The sequence below is a fragment of the Sminthopsis crassicaudata genome, chromosome 4 (assembly GCF_048593235.1).
Source record: "Sminthopsis crassicaudata isolate SCR6 chromosome 4, ASM4859323v1, whole genome shotgun sequence".
Classification (NCBI taxonomy): domain Eukaryota; kingdom Metazoa; phylum Chordata; class Mammalia; order Dasyuromorphia; family Dasyuridae; genus Sminthopsis; species Sminthopsis crassicaudata.
In genome coordinates this window covers 123,147,969-123,164,926 of record NC_133620.1, presented here as the reverse complement: position 1 = coordinate 123,164,926, position 16,958 = coordinate 123,147,969, and the positions used below count along the sequence as shown (strand labels likewise).

Here is a 16,958-nt window from a genome sequence, read left to right as displayed (position 1 = left end):
GTTGTACTTAACTGGTTTTCTTCCTAATTCTTCTAACATAACACTAATTGTTATATATCCTGGAAAAAATAGTGGTTTCATCAAGGAGTAAGGGAATTGAAGAAATCTATATATCATGTATCAATTTTTGAATCTATTTCACATTTGCTTCTTACTCAGGAGTCAATGGGCACCTTTGTACCTCAGTTTCCCATTTATAAACTGAGCACAATGAACACTGGCTTTGAAAGTGGTCAGTGTGCAGAGAGTTGCATAGTATTCTAGGTTTCACTAAGTAATCCACAAATGCTGTATCTATGCCAAAAAAAGCAATATATTGTTTATTAGCTGGAGTCTAGTGAATCAGTGTGCAAGATACATACATCATGACTGCAGAAGTGATGGATGTGACAATACCAAAGAAAGCACAAATGAAAAAGGGGAGTATGACAGGAAATTTATTGCTGGGTGGAAAAAATAAAAGTGATGGATTGGCAAAATTTCACCATCAAAACACGTTTACTTACTGTTGAAAATAAAAGTTTTATATCCTAATTCAGCAACGAGAGGAAAGAAAAATATCAACAATGGAACAGAAAGGAACACTGAAAAGTGAATCTGCGATTTTGTTTTGCATAAATTATCTCTTTTGCTTAAGAGAATAAGAGCTCATCAATGTTTTCTGCTATCTCTCTCTTTAAAATGCTGGAGTTCCCTGAAAGCAACCTGGGAAAATGGAAATACATGATAAATGAATGGTATATTTTTTCCCTCAAACTCATACAATCAGGATACATAATATATTATATTAGTAAAGCAAAATTCTAGACTCATTTTTCCAGAGTAAGACTTGCTATGTCTCCCCCTCAGGATCTAGGGGTACTCCAAGGAGGTTTGGATGTTTTCTCTTCTGCTATCAGCAGAATCACTCATTCCAGTGTTTTTCTCCACTCTTGCCTCATTGTAAGCTGCTGCTGTTACATTCAACCCTAATGAATGCCCCAGTTATGTTTAGGCAATTGACATCCATTAGCTTTTACAATTGAGTCTTTATAGCTATAGCAAGAACAGACATATAAATGTCTCCTTCGCTCCCAAATATATGAGGATTCCAAAGCAGTCATGTGATGATTTAGTGAAGAGTTTTGGCAAATACTAAGTCCTTAGTCCTTTCCCAGCTCCCAGACTGTGGCAGGAGGTAGCATCAGTTAAAAAGAAGAGATATAAGGGTTTCCAATTTATTCTCTTGCCTTCATTCTCCATGTGCTAAGTAATGTTCTCTAGCCCTAAATTGCCCAGAAGGGGAAGAGGGAAGTATTACACTTTTTCTTCTCACTCTACCATTATTTGTACATGAAACATGGACTCAACTTGCATTTGGGTCCTAGCTGCCTTTGCTGCTTCCTATTTCCTTTTCTGAGTAGGTGACAAATATTGCTCTTAACAAATATCTAGGCTTGAAGTTCAAGAGGTCTGGAAATCCTAGGTCCAGTGAGTGGTATTGATTTGTATCAAGGAGGTTTTGAGCACCAAAGCTGAAGCAATTTCCATAATTATGAGACTTCTGGTACTTAACCTATATTGAGGAGTTACAACAAACTTCAGAAATGGAAAGAAGGAAGCAGGTACAGACATGCAATGAACAGTAAGTTTTCCTACTCTATTTAAGATAGTGTTCTATTAAAGAACATTTGTTTACACAGTCTCTGAGTTACAAACCTAGCTGTAAATCAAGATAATTTTGCCATGCACATAAATCCTTTGACCTTAGGAAGTTATTAGCTTTGAGCTATCCTTAAGAAATTTTTGCATTTATGTATGTCTAGGTAGATAGTCTTGATCAATTGCATAGGTCTGAACAATCAGGGAAATAGAACAGAGACTTGTACTTTATAACTACAAGTTAAAATAAAATAAACAATTGGAACTATTTCCAGAAAAACAAAAAGAACATATTTCTGAAAGGTAATAAAGATATATATATATATATATATATATATATATATATATATATATATATATATATATATATATATATATTCAACAATTCTTCGAATTCATTCAATAATGTGTCAAGGATTGCTATTTGTAAAAATGTACTAAGATTGGTCTATTTTATTACTATTATTATTATTACTTTAAAAAGTCACTTTCTCCCATTTTTAAACCCAGAAGAAACAGTATTTTAAAGTAAAGCATATATGTCATTATCTTTGAGGTTTAACTCTTCTCTATGGTTTATATCACTTTACCATTCAAGTCCATATAAGATCTCTTTACTTTCTCTTATTTGAAAATGGGAGAGGGAAGGGAGCAAAATGGAGACAAGGGGAAAGTCTGGCTATTTCATTATTCTCAGATAAATGTGCTCAAGATGTAGATGATCTGGAAGCTGGATTTTGATCTCCCCAGTGTATTTGTTAAAGAAACAACAATAAAAAGAGAGGGCATTTTTTTTAAATCTGGAAAACAATTCCTTCTTCAAAACCAGGACTAAAAATTGCATAATGCATTAGATTTTTATTTGTTTAGGATTTCACTGCTCAGTCCTGCTAGTGACAATGAATAAAATAAGACTCTTAGGAGTCTTGCTTGTTGTGATAATGCAAATCCTTCACAAAAGGAAATGAAATACATTTCCTGAGCTTTGAGTACTAATAACCTCTATTGCTTACAGCCATCCCATTAAAGGAACAGACACATAGGAGGGATTCAAAGCTGATATAAAAAAAAAAAAAAAATCCTCCAGCAACTAAATGCAGATAAAGCCTGGCATATCCTTTCCTCAGTAAGATGAGGAGCCTGAAATATCATCCATGGAAATATTCAATCTCATCCAATTTTCATTTTGATCAAATGAAATGAAAGAATGAAAGAATAGAGACAAGAAGTGGCAATAAAAAGGGGGGGAGGGACAATAAATCTTTAAATATGTGTCTAGATATACATATAATTATAATTCAGGTGAACATTGAAAATAAGGGGTGACAACATAAAGACATACTCAGTGGCATCTTGGCTTTGGACTGGGATGTAAGAGTTCTGGGTTCTAGCCCTAAATTTTGCTCTAAGTCCCTATGCACTTTTAAAGCAAGTCCTTTTTTTTTTTCTTTTTTTTTCCCCTCTTCAATTCCCAGCTTTATCCTTTGCAAAACGAGGTTCTTAGACAGAATTAGCTTTTTAAAGTTTCCTTAAAGGCCTGGACATTTTTTCTATAACATATGCTTATATAAAGATAGCCTTGGCCAATTGCACAATCTGAAGAATAAGGGGAAAAGAAGAGAAAACTGACATTATAAGTGAAATTTTAGGCAGTCTTTTTCTCAGGAATTTCCATGTTCCCCTAAATGTTCAAGAGCTGGATCGGAAAAAAAAAAAAAAAAAAAAAAAAAAAAAACCTGGACAAATGGCAGACATAATGACAAAGTAGTTGCTAAGGAAAACAAAAGCAGAGTATGACCTCTAGTCTTCAGAGGTGAAAGGTTAGGGCTACAATTTCATTCAGTCTTTGAGTGCAGATAAACAATGTCAAGAGAGAAGAACTGCTGGGATTAGGGCTATAAAAATCTGCCAGCAAAAGCTGAGGGAATTCAGGGTTTTGTAGGATTTACCAATCAACAAGCATGTCTTTGTATCTCTGTTACCTAACATCATGTTGCCTGATACTTAATAAATTGGTATTAATTAATTAATTGGTAGATTTCCCCGGGGTTTACTAGCAGAAATCTTTATCAGAAAAGTAGATAAACTTCTGGCAGAAGCAATGGGTGATAGTAGGAAAAGGAATCAAGTGCACCATTCCCCACTATTCACAAAACACAGCAGCAGCAATAGCAAGAATAATAGTTTATAAATATTTCAAATGAACAAATAAATTATAAACATTTCATTTTACCTTACAACAGTTGTTTTGTTGTATTTTACACAATCCTGCGAGGTAAATACTATCATTCTCCTCCCTTTACAATTGAGAAAACTGAAGCAAATAAAAGTGAAGTGCTTTGTCCATGACCATACAAATACTATCTGAGGCAGTATTTGAACTCAGATCTTCCTAACTTTAAAGTCAGTGATATGAGGAGCCTTTTAATAGTTGTTTAATGTACCAATCTTCAGAACATTCCCTCTCCTTTCTCTTGGAGTTTAGTATTTGGTTTATTTACTTTTTTTTTTTCCTCTCCAATACCTTCCCTTATACTAAGGGACTTCAACATCTTGGTTCATGCTTTTTCAAATTCCCAAACCTCCCTTCTCCAGCCTTCACTCTGATTCAGCCAGCTCTGGATCTTATTTTAATCTGTAAATATTCTATTTTTCTTAATCAATAACTCACACACTCCTCTGTGGTCTTCTGTGATTCCATCTCTTCTTGTACCTTACTTCTCCTAAATCTATTCTTATTTTCAATCCCTCAAAAGCAAACCTCTCTAATATCTTTGCCAAGAAAACGCCAAATAGGTCACAAGAGTCAGACATTGTTGTGCCACAGTTCTCTTTCATGGTTCTGACTCAGTTTTCCAAAATTATTCTATCTTGGTTTCCCTGAATTGGTCTGCCTCAATTCCTAATTGTTCTGCAACACCACCCCTCCCTCCTAATCATGATGATCCAGATAAGGAGAAAGACCTTCTATCTTAGACATCATGACCCCAGCCCTTTCCTACTAATCAGAATGCCTCCCCTGACCCTGTCAGAACCAGATTGATGATAGTCTCAGCACTCTGACTCCGCCTCTACTTCGATCTATCCCAGTAGCTGAGCCACGTGTATATCTGTCATTGAGAACTCACATTGTTTGCTGGATTCTTGGAGACAATAGCCTCATTCAGCCCTTGGACCAAACCATGGATCCATTTGGTCCCAGTAAATCTCTCCCTTTCAAATAAATTATTAAAAATTCTCTAATCTCTATCTTGCCTAAGTTTCTCCAGCATTACAACATGACTGAAAAACAAATGAACAATCCCTTAATACTTTCCCAGATTTTTTTTTACTCTGACTTCCCTTTTCTCCCCCACATTTCGATACTATAGTTAACCAAATTATCTCTACATTGGCACCTGCTCTCAAATCCCTAATTCAGTCTTAATTATCTACCTTGCCCCAAAACAAGGTACCCTCATTTTGTCAAAGGTGCAGTAGTAGTTCAGTGGCCGCTTACAGGCCTGATTTCATTATTGATCAGCATGTAAGCTACATTAGAAAATCACTGTAATGATTAAATAAGATTATATATGTATTGTATTTTACAACCAACTATAAACTAAACCAATTATAGTTTCCTCATCTGTAAAATGAGCTGGAGAAGGAAATAGCTAACCACTTTAGTATCTTTGCCAAGAAAAGCCTAAATGGGGTCACAAAGAGTTAGATGCAACTGAAAACAACTGAGCAATAGCATGAGTCTATATTTGAGTGATTATGATAATTTGTCTGAGGATTTTAATTTGTTAGATATATGAGCTAACATTAATTTATCTGCTTTGAGTCCCTCCTTTTGGTAATCTATTCTACACTCCTTGTATATGCGTGTTATTTACATATGTTCTCCCTCATTAGAATGCAAACTTTCTTAGGAAGGATGCGTGTGTATGTGAGGTGGATATGGATTTGAGTGAGTGTATGTATCTATATATCTATATATATTTACAAGGAAGTAAAGAAAAATGGCCATTCATGAATATAATTTCTTCTACTACTATATATGCTTTTATGATCTAGTAATTTGTTGTTATATATTTTGAATCCTCCCTGATGTTCTCTTTTGTTTTGTATTTTTTTTCTGTTTTCCTTTTTTTCTTACTCTGTTTTTTCAAATAAAAAACAAAAATAAAAAGGAGGAGAAAAGGAGAATGTAAACTCCTTGAGAGTAAGAACTAATTTTGCCTTTCTTTGAATCCTTAGTGCTCATCACAGTATCTGGCTTATAGAATTTAATAAATGCCTATTGGTTGTTTTTATTAACTTCCAAAAGCTAACACTGAGTCTTTTTAGACAGTATCAAAGCAATGTGTTTTAATAGCCGATTAACATTGATCTTAGAATCATGAATTCAAAGATAGATAAGATTTTAGAGGTCATTTAGGCTAGTCTGATCCCACCCTGTTTTCAGATAAACTTCCAGAATTTAAATAATTTATTCAGGATTACAGACCTATTAAATGTCCAGTGCAGAATTCAAAACCAAGTCTTCTTGATTCCAAGCTCAATACAATTTTGTCCAATACATATATTGCTTCTCTACTGATTGCATAGCAACACATCCAACTAAACTCTGAGTCTTTGTGATCCTCTTTGGGGATTTTCTTTGCAAAGATATTAGAGTGATTTGCCATGTTTTTCTCCAGCTAATTTTACAGATGACAAAACCGAAGCAAACAGGATTAAGCGACTTGTTCAGTGTCACATAGCTACTAAGTTTCTAAGGCTGCATTTGAATTCACATCTTCCTGACTCCAGCTCTGACACTGTATCCACTGTGCCCACAGTGAAACTTTACTTTGTAGAAATTGAGGGCTGAATGTCTGTTCTATTTCCACTCTGAAATATAGATAAACTAAGCATTTCCTTCACTTTACTGGCAGAGAAGATTCCCCCACACTACTAGAGCCTTTATGAAACTATGTAAAAAGTTTTTCAAAAGAGGAAGGACATGATGAAAGAGGTGCATTTGTTAATCTGGCCTTTTTGTGTGACATGAACTCCTTTGATAATCTGGAGAAACCTATAGACTCTCAGAATCATGTTTTTAAATGAATAAAATATACAACATTATAAGGGAAATAAATTATATCAAAATACTATATATATGTGTGTATACATATCTACATACATGCGTACATATACATATGCATGTATATGTATATATGTAGACCTTGAAGGTACCCAAATATAAAAGATACTAGCTTAGGTATATATCTTTACATTATACATAAACACTTATATTTATGATATATTTCTATATTATACATAAATATGTATATGTTATAAACATTGATATTTATGTGTAAGATGATATAAATAAAACTACACATATATACATACATGTTCCCAAACTACAATCTTTCATACTTGGGTAGCTTCATGGTGGAGATTGGCAAGATATTAGGGATTTTGGAGGCAGAGTCCACAGAGATAATTTCCTTCACTCAACATTTATTTTTGAAGTCCACATGCAGAACATAGTGCTACCTGGGGCAAGGAGAGGAGGAGGAAGAAAGGCAATAATAAGAAGAAAAAAATGATCCTTACTCTTGTAGAGAGAACTAGCTAGTAACTGAATCTAGCATATAGGAGACAGAATAGGAAATTACTAGGAATTCTTCCCATTTGTAAATGAAAAAAAGTCAAGCAACAACATAGTGAGTGACTCTGTTTGTGAAAATTGATAGAGGAACATGGGAAAATTTCAATTCAGAAAAAATAGAAACATTCCCTAGGAAACAAAGTATAAGAAGCTCTTTATTTTCCCAGAGGGAGTTCCTTTAGTAAAGTCCTCCATGCATTGAAATTATGATTCGCTTTACAGAAATTAGGTTGTTTTTTTTTTCATTCTTTTTTCCATGAACATATCTGTTGTGCAATGTGATATACTTGGGCAAAGTGCTAAATTGTTTCGAAAGAAATACAGAAATTGTAGGTATGGCAGTTTGGTTAAGAGCAGCACCATAGGATCACTGAAAATTATAAGAAAAGAAAGGCTTAGGATACCATTCCACCTTTAACCTCCTTCCCTCTACCACCATCTTTCATGTACTGAGTGAGAAATTACTGCCTAGATATGTGAGCAGTTTGCCCAAAGTCACCCAGAAAGCACTCAGTTCTGACTGCAAATCCTTTTCTGAGCTATTTTCCTGATCAAGAATTTTCCTTTTCAGACAGCTTGCCAACTTTCATGTTATTCTGTCATGGCAGATATCATGATTAATCACAGTATCACAATAATCTCATGTATTCAGATGGTACCTCTCCTCCAGAGAGCTCAAGATACTTTCACATATATTATCTCATTTGTCCTCTTGACATCCCCGGTGCCTTTGGAAAGGCAGGTATTCAAGGTGGCAGATAATTCCCCCATACAAATCACTCAGGGCATTCATGATGTTGACACTAAAAATGAGTAAATTGGTTTTCCCAAGAGCTGAAGCAAAGAAACCACAGGGAATTCAATTGTCTGGCAAATAATTGGAATGTTTTTCTACATTGTTAGTAATAATTGGTTAACGTGATAGATGAATAATTTCAGCTAATAGCTAAGGGAATGTTTATCTCCTTTAGATGTACCAGACACAGGGCTAGTGTGTCTACCCTTTCATTTCTTTTGACCATTGATGGAACTCTTTTGAGGGTGTCTGGATCTGGCTACCCTGTGTATCACATTTACCACAGAATTTTTGGTTGTTTTGAAAACATGTCAAACTAGGGATATAGACAGCTAGGTGGCAGAGGGGGTAGAATGTCAGGCCTGGAATCAGAAAGACTTATCTTCCTGAATTCAAATCAGACAGTTACTGGAAGAATCAGGGAATGGTTCTTTTAAGAGAACAGAAATGGTAAAGGAACATAAGATCATGGAAAACTGAGGAACACATTTCAATTCAAGAAGTACCTGCTTAATAAGGCAGTTTCATGGAGCGGATAGGTTATCTAATAAGAACAGTAATGATAACTCACATTTAGATGGTCCTTTATGATTTATAAAGTGCTCTCTTCATAAACACCATACAAAGTTAGACATGTTTTGCCATAGCCCACTTTATAACACAGAAATTTGAAAGCTTGTTTTTTTTTTTTTTTTTTTAATTAAGAAAAATCCTGTGATTTTCTTTGGGCAGAATTTGATTGGTGCCTGTTTCCTGTACCAGGAAAAAAAGAGAATATTTGTATGGGGGAGGCAGAGGAGGTGCAGTCAGAGTCTGGAGACTATAGAAAGCAATGGTCCTTAGTTCCTATAAGTTTTATGTCCTAGGAAAATTTCTTCAAAGGCCTTGGGGCCTACACTTGACCTCTGGGTTAGTGTGGAAGTCTCTTTTCCTTATATGGCTACATCAAAGGAGTGAATGTTTGAAAGGTCAAGTCTGCTAAATACTTCTGGCAGACTTTAGTCAAAACAGGGACTACCTTTTTCTAAAAATAGAAAAAAATATATATTGTCCCCAATGACTCTGGGCCTCCTTTATGTGATAGATGCTCTCTCTCTCTGCTCCAGTACACATCTGTCTTCTTACTTCTTTTGTTATATCGATAAGGTATGAACAAGAAGTAGAAATCATTTCCAGTTCTAAGCACTGTGGCTCTGCTGAATATTTTTAAGACAAAAACAAAAACAAACCAAAAAAAATCAGCTGCTTTATTTAAAAGCTAAAAGGGAGGAGATGAGGTACTATTTCAATCTGTTTTCCAATCTATCACAAAATACTCCGGATCTGCATGAAGAGACAATCAGACCAGTAGCTAGAGAGGTGTTTAACTGCTTGAAAGTCATTAAGAGCCCATTTCCTATCAATAACACAACACCTAAGAAAACATTGAGACATTGGTTTATCTCAAACCAGTTCCACTGCAATACTTGATCCACTCTTTTCAGGATAATCCCAGCATACCATGAAAACATAGTCTCCATAGAAGGAAGAGAAAAAAGAAAAAAAATCAGTGATTTATGAGTGAATATTTCTGCTTTCTCCTTGAAAATACCTAAAGAAACTCTAGTGCCCTCAGGACAGAAAAACTTCAAAACAGTTAAAGAATTCAATTTTTTTTTTTTTGAAGAATCAATGCCAAATAAGGAGAGGAAATAGCTTAAGAGCAACTCAAGAGGAATAGGTTAAGCAACTGAATACTACCACTTCTACAGAGATGTTTCTAATAATGGCCCTGGGAGATTTGGAATATTTTCAGTGGGAAAAGGCAAGGGAGGGTGTGAGGGTACCTGGTGTAGGGAATAGAGAATACTACAAGTGAGCAGAGAGTACAAAAAGGAAATGGGTCACTGAAGTCAGATAGCCTACTTTGTAAATAATAATAATAATAATTTTTCCTAATTAAATGTAAAAATAATTCTTTTTTTAAATTTTATGTTCCACAGCAATAAGAAGATTATGCAATGATTAATTCTGATGGAGGTGGCAGGATGATTTCAGAAAGGTCTAGAGAGACTTATTTGAACTGATGCTAAGTTCTTGGTTCTACTCAAGAGAACATTCTACACAGTAACCAGATTATGTGATGATCAACTGTGATGAACTTGGCTTTTTTCAAAAATGAGATGATTCAGACCAATTCCAATAGACTTGTAATGGAGAGAGCCATCTGCAATCAGAAACAGGACTATGGGGACTGAATATGGATCTCAACATAGTATTTTCATCTTTTTTGTTGTTTGCTTGTTTTTTTGTTTTCTTTCTTTTTTTATCCTTTTTGATCTATTTTTTCTTGTGCAGCACGATAAATATGGAAATATGTATAGAATAATTATATATGTTTACCCTGTATTGGGTTACTTGCTATTTATGGTAGGGGACAGGGGAAAGGGAGGGAGAAAAAATTGGAAGAAAGGGTTTTGCAAGGGTGAATGTTAAAAACTGACTTTTTATACATTTTTGTATATATTTTGAAAATAAGAAGCTATTATTTAAAAAAAACCTGTGTTCCAAATTGTTTTCTTTTTCTTTCCTCATTCCTTCCCAAGACAGTAAGCAATTTGATATAGATTATGTGTACAATCATACAAAATCTATTTCCATATTAGATGTTATGAAACATAGACCAAAAAAGCACACAGAAAAAAAATGTGGAAAAAAGTGAAAAATAGTATGTTTCAATCTGAATCCAGAGTCCAGCAGTTGTTTTTCCGAGGTGGATAATATTTTTCATAAGTCCTCTGGAATAATCTTGGGTCATTGTATATTACTAAGAATAGTTAAGTCATTTACAGATGAGCATCTTAACAGTTTTGCTAAGATAAATTACTTTTTAACCTGGCCCCTACCTGAATATCATGCTAATTCATGTCATGGTCTAGCCAAAATGATTCTCTTGCTATTTTTCATAAATAGTACTCCATCTCCAAACTGGGTACTAGCTGTCCCCCATGCCTGGAAGATATTTCCTCCTCACTATTATGTTCTTCAGGGTCTTGGGAACCTATCACAGAGGCTGGCATGTAGGACTTGATAAATACTTATTGGGTGACTGATTTTCAGCTATTTCTAAGGGTAAGCTTTGGTCTGTGCTTTCTAATTCTGTTCTTCCTATGGAAAGAAACAAAGAAAAATGTCTTGGTTTCTGCAATACACTAGACAAGGATATATTGGTCCAAATCCTAACAATATTGAGCAGCCATGCAGAGAAATTTTCCACTCAGCTTTCAATCCTGAGAATGGCACAAGCCATCTATAACTAAAAGTATTTACCATGCAGCAGTGGCCAAATATGGTGACTAATTTAATTTAATAAATATTTACTAAATATTTAACAGTCTATAGGCCCTATTCTAGGTTCTGGAAAAACAAAGACAAAAAACAAAAGTGAATCTGTCTACTAGAATTTTGTATTCTACAAATTTCAGGTTCAGGGGTTTGACCTAGGCCTGGGCCTCAGGTATAATGGCATATGATTTTTTTTAAAATCCTTAAAGAATAGAAGAAACGATGTCTTCTGAATTTTACTCCTCAGCATTATTCTAACAATACCTAGTATATACTCTTTCCCCATCTGTTTCTTTCACTCCAACCCAGTCCAGTATCTAAAGACTTCTTGTTATTTAGTCATATCCAACTCTTTGTGACCCCATCAGGGGTTTTCTTAACAAAAATGTTGGAGTGGTTTGTCCTTGCCTTCTCCAGTTCATTTAACAGATGAGGAAACTGAAGCAGATAGGGTTAAGTGATCTGCTCAGGATCACATAGCTAGTAAGAGTCAGAGGTCAGATTTGAACTCAGGTCTTCTTGACTTTAGCCTGTAGCTCTATCCACTGTACCACTTTGCTGCCAGTAGATGCTGTGAAATGCTTATTCCCTTTCCTTCCTTTGTCCCTTTCCCTTTCCCTAGTTTCCCAGACAACTCCCTGGGATTATAAATTGAAAAGAAGGCATTTCTGAAATTTTTTGAACTAGGAGGTCCCTATACTAGTCAAATCACAGATCTAATCAAGAAAGAAAAAAGAAAGAAAGAAGAGAGGGGGGGAGGGAAAGGAGGAGGGAGGGGGGAGGAAAGAAGGAAGGGAGGGAAGGAGAAAGGGAGGGAGGAAAGAAGGGAAGGAAGGAAGGAAGGAAGGAAGGAAGGAAGGAAGGAAGGAAGGAAGGAAGGAAGGAAGGAAGGAAGGAAGGAAGGAAGGAAGGAAGGAAGGAAGGAAGGAAGGAAGGAAGGAGGGAGGGAGGGAGGAGAGAGGAAGGAAGGAGAGAGAAAGGAAGGAAGAGAGGAAGGAAGGAAGGAAGGAAGGAAGGAAGGAAGGAAGGAAGGAAGGAAGGAAGGAAGGAAGGAAGGAAGGAAGGAAGGAAGGAAGGAAGGAAGGAAGGAAGGAAGGAAGGAAGGAAGGAAGGAAGGAAGGAAGGAAGGAAGGAAGGGATGGATGGATGAAGAAAAAAGAAAATCTTACTTTCCAAGATTCTCATGAAAGAACTGAGATAATACCTCCTATTAGTAAGTTGGACTGACATGTTTAACTTATCACTAGTAGGTAACAGACCCTAAGTAGAGTCTGCCTCATTAATAGTGAATGATAGTAGGGAAAAGAAAAATGCCTTCCCCTGAGATAATCATGGGTCCTGAAAGCTGTTTCCTGGGAATATATTTAAGAGCTTGCTATCTGTAGTGAGAAAAAGAATTCTTTACTAGAATAATTTGTGAGCCTGTGGGTTTCTTCCTCAATATTTATGTTCCTTTTTCCCTCTACAAATATGTTATCTGGAGGCAGAGACAAGCTAAGGGAAAGGACTCTTGTGAATTTTCTTTTTAAGGAAGGAATAAAAGGGGCAAAATAAATTGGAAAAATAAATCATAGGCTCTGACTATCCTTTTACCACAAAGCATAGGAAATGGCAACTGCAGTTACCGTAGGGGAAAAAAACACCATTGTTACTTCTCAATTAAATATCAATTTCAGAAAATCTGGATGTGGAATATAGATTGAAGTACCTAAGACAGTAGCCTGACATTAAGAAGCATTTGAGATTTGAGATTTTTTATTAAGCAGTTTTAATTTGTGATTTTCATGGACAGGGATAAGCTAATTTTATGTTCTGCCCTTTGTCTAGTGTGACCTAAGTACTCAATAAATGTCCCAGACTTGGATTCTTAGAAGAATGGAACCCTCCTGAATGAATGACTATAGTTATCTTCTTTGTCAAGGTAAAATAGTCTTTAAAACAACAACAAACAAAAGGTTTGTTGTTAGGTGTTCGTGTTATTTCTGAAGATACTGCAAAGGGAAAAAAAGATGTGAGAGGATGCTATTTTGAGCAGCCACACATGTAAATTTTTCTGTCCAAATTTTATAAATTTGTAAATAATGAATCAAAGCTTATATTTCTTCCATGGTATGAATGTCAAAGGAACATCTCCTGCAGACATCTCTTGAGAATATTGAATGATGCTACTAATTCAACAGTCCCACTCAGAACAAAAGCCCCCCACCCCCATCTGAGCAGAAAAGCCTGTTATGAGTACAGTTGACTCACCACCCTTAGGGCCCTTCATATTGGATGTACCCTTTGCATCGGTCTGCTGCCCCCATGTTGAGAGCATATGAGCTCCAGAGGATTATGCAAATAGCTTCCTCTCACTTCATACTTAATTAGATGTATAAAACATCTCACCACTGTTATTTGCTATACATCATTCAGAATTTATCATCTTGCTATGGATTTCATATTTTGTGTGTGTGTTGCTTATTTTTGGCCTCTAAATTGGAAAAACAAAGCAAAGCTATGGATGAACTATTTCATCTTTGCCAGGAGTGACAATAGGTGAGTTTTAAAATAAAGGTACTTTTTTAATCTGGCAAAGTTTTCATTTATAGGCAACCCTTGTCATGCTGTATTCATTAACACCATCAAATTCCCATATGCCAAATCAGATTTTTCAATCAGAACAATATTATCATTGGGGCTTTTGTTTTTAACTAGGGACATGATATCAAAATCAGTTATGACCAATAATATATCAAAAATGCATATTTACAACAAATGTAGATGTCTATAATTTTTTTAAATAACATTATGTTCCCATATAGTAATGCCTCTAACGTTAACTAACTGTCTGACCACAGGCCACATTACCTCTTAGTCTTAATTTCTTCATTTGTAAAATAGAAGTTAAGTGAATTGCAGAGACAGAATTTGAACTCGAGTCTTGTGATTCCAAGTTTAGCACTTTATATTCCAGAATTTTGTTCAATCATTTCAACGGGGTCTGACTCTTCATCAACACCCCATTTGAGTTTTTCATGGCAAATCAACTGAAGTGATTTTCCATTTCCTTCTCCACCTCATCTTAGAGTCCAGGTAACTATGGCAAATAGGATCAAGTGGCTTGCCCAGGAACACACAGCTAGTATTTGAAGCCAAATTTGTACACAATTCTTCCTAACTCCTGGCTCAGAGTTCTATCCTCTACACTATTTCACTATGCTAAAGAAATAGCTCATAGATAGAAAAATAGGAGTTGAGTGATTTGATTGCTGGAAATTCAAGCACTCCCATTGATAACAAAGATTGAATATCAAGGAAGTGTTGACAAATTTGTTCTGAACCCTTAGTAAATCTGATTAAAAAAGAAAAGAGGAAAAGCAAATTGTTAGCCTTAAAAATGAATTCTACCAAACATTTAAAGAACAACTAACTCCAATGCTATATAAACTATTTGAAAAAATAGGGATTGAAGGAGTCCTACCAAATTCCTTTTATGACGCAGACATGGTACTGATACCTAAACCAGGTAGATCGAAAACTGAGAAAGAAAACTATAGACCAATTTCCTTAATGAATATTGATGCTAAAATGTTAAATAAGATATTAGCAAAAAGACAAATTTGTTCTGTTTCTTATTCATTTTGCCCCTGAAAGTTCATCTACAAAAGTTCTTAGTATGTTGTGGCTTATTTGGACTCCTTGCCAAGGCCTTTTTCCCTCTTCTGCTGCTTTTCATTATTTTATGAAAATATATTACTCATAATCTTCTACTTTACTCTCTTATTCTTTAAAAATGAGCTGGTATTCTAAATTGGATTTCACCCTTGGATGCCTTGTCAGTTCATTTGGCAAGAATTTGTGGGCTATAATGGTTCCTGGATTCTTTTGACCTTCTAATGGTGACTACTTGAATCAGTTCAGCTTTTGAAGAAAATTGTGATCATGACTAATTCTTTGCCTTTGCCTCTGTGTGTATGTGTGTGTGTGTGTGTATCTGTCTGTTTCCTCCCTACCCCCTTCTCTCTCCTTCCCCTCTCTTTCTTTCTCTGTCCCTTTGTCTCCCTCTCCCTCCCTCCTTCCCTCTCTCTTTTTCTCTCTGTCTCTGTCTCTCTCTGTCTCTGTCTCTCTCTGTCTCTCTCTCCTTTTCACCCTCCCTCTGTCTCTCTCTTTTTCTGTCTCTCTCTTATTTAAATTGTTTTCATTTCATTGGATTGCCTTCTCATCATTTTTCTTTTTTCTACTTTGATATTGATTTTGATTTTTGTCTTTACTAGACAGTGGTCTAATTACATATAAATAGTAGATTCCAACTATCATTTTTCTGTCATGATCTAGTTTATTTCACTTTTCATGGCATTGTTCAGTTTTCTACATGTTTTCTACAGCATCTTCCTGCTCTCTTAAAGAATGTAGGCCTTTAAGCAGGCTGATTTCAGAAAACTTGGAAAGACTTATATGAACTAATGCTGAGTGAAGTGAGCAGAACCAGAAGAACATTGTACCCAGTAATAGCAAGATAATGTGACAATTAACTATGACAGGCTTAGCTCTTAGATCCAAGACAATTTCAATAGACTTGAGATGGAAAGTGCCGCACTCATCCAGAGAGAAAACTATGGAGACTAAATGCAGCTCAAAGCATCATTTTCATTTTGTTTGTTTGTTTTTTCTTGTGTTTTTTTCTTTTCTTTAATTGTTCTTTCACAACATGACTAGTATTGAAAAATATTTAAAATTATTTTACACATATAACCTTGTCTTGAGAAGTGAGGAGGTAAGGGAGGGAGGGAGAAAAAATTTGAAACTCAAAAATCTTAACAAAATGAATGTTAAAAATATGTAACTGGAAAAATAAAATACTATTGAGGGGAAAATAGGAAAGCTTAAAAGTCTTCTATTTCATTAAAGATACATTATTTTGTCTTATAACATTAAAAAAGGAATGTATTCTTAATATGGAAGAACAACTTATACAATAGAAACAATATTATAAGGACAATCAACTTTAAAAGCTTTGTTAACCATGATCAATGCAATAACCAACCACATAGTTTTAAGGGCTAGTTATAAAGCATGCTACCAGTATCTTGATGCACTTAGGATGAAGATTGAGACATATTTTTTGCATGTAGCTAATATGGGAATTTGTTTTACTTGAATATGCACATTTATAACAAATATTTTATTTTGTTTTGTGTTTTTTATTTGGGAGGGGATAAAGTTGGGAGGGAGAGAAAATAGATTTTTATTAATTGGAAGAAATTAAATTTAAAATATTCCTGATATCAAAATCACCGGGCTTTTCAGTCAGCTTTTGGCCTTTGATATTTTAATTCTTAGTTCTGTTTTCTTACACATTCTTTATCCTATTCTTTGCCTACCATCACACTGAAGACACCAAAGATCAAAACATTATGACTTGGTTTTAGAAGATCCTGTGAAATTCTTCATAGAATTATCCCTATATCTTTTGCTGAGATGTCAGTGGACAAGATACAATTATCTTCACAATCTTCCTTATGCTTATGACCCTTATGAGCGTTATAAGATAAAGATAATCAAATATCTCAT

The 16,958-nt window shown here is 35.1% G+C and overlaps 1 protein-coding gene across 7 annotated transcripts in view; it reads right to left on the bottom strand.

Moving 5' to 3' along the window:
• The window catches only part of LOC141565771 (protein unc-93 homolog A-like), a 234,147-nt gene that overhangs the window by 200,834 nt on the left and 16,355 nt on the right, over positions 1-16,958 (bottom strand). The gene's annotated exons all lie outside the window — the stretch shown is intronic.